Genomic DNA, 673 nt, shown 5'->3' with positions numbered 1-673 from the left:
TGATTTCCTCCCGACCCCCCCCCCCCCCCCCGCCTCTGAGTAAGGGCTGAGAAGACAATCATGGTTAGCGGAGTGCCTCACCCACCCAGCAGAGAGAAACACCCCCCCGGAGGTAAGGTGAGAAGTGAGCCTTGGCTATCGCCTCGCCTCGCTGCGTTGTTCTGTCTTTATAAGCCAATTTCTCAATCCATTTAGAAATGCACTAATTGTCACTGAAGCTATTTGCTGACGCCTGTGAAGTAGCTTCATAATGAAGAGGAAGTCCATTTATTCGTTAACATTTGAGAAAATAATTGCCTGTCACTTAACCGAGCATCCTGTGCCCCAGCAACGCTTGCTCTTCAGCACATACCTTATTTTTTTTTTCGAGCTGCACACTTTGAAACGTCACTTATAATTTCCAGTCCCTGAAGGGCTCATTCTCAGCTACTGTGACATGAGTGAGGGAGCACACTCCACCAGAGGACACTAAACGTCCTGTCGCTTTTGCTGCAAGGAGAGGAGAGCTTATTAACTGCTGCAAGAGGCCTCTGGCAGGTGGGTTGCAGCTCTGAGGTGCTGCTTAAACTACAAGGTTTCACAGGGCTGCTGCTCCTCTGCAGCCTGCCCCTCCCCGCCCCCCCCCCCCCCCCCCCCCCCCCACAACCATGGTGGGCCCGCACGTGGCGGGGGG

Source organism: Buceros rhinoceros, unplaced genomic scaffold (assembly GCF_000710305.1).
Source record: "Buceros rhinoceros silvestris isolate BGI_N320 unplaced genomic scaffold, ASM71030v1 scaffold5205, whole genome shotgun sequence".
NCBI classification, from domain to species: Eukaryota; Metazoa; Chordata; class Aves; order Bucerotiformes; family Bucerotidae; genus Buceros; species Buceros rhinoceros.
The sequence above is the reverse complement of the archived record's forward strand: the minus strand, read 5'-3'. Positions refer to the sequence as shown.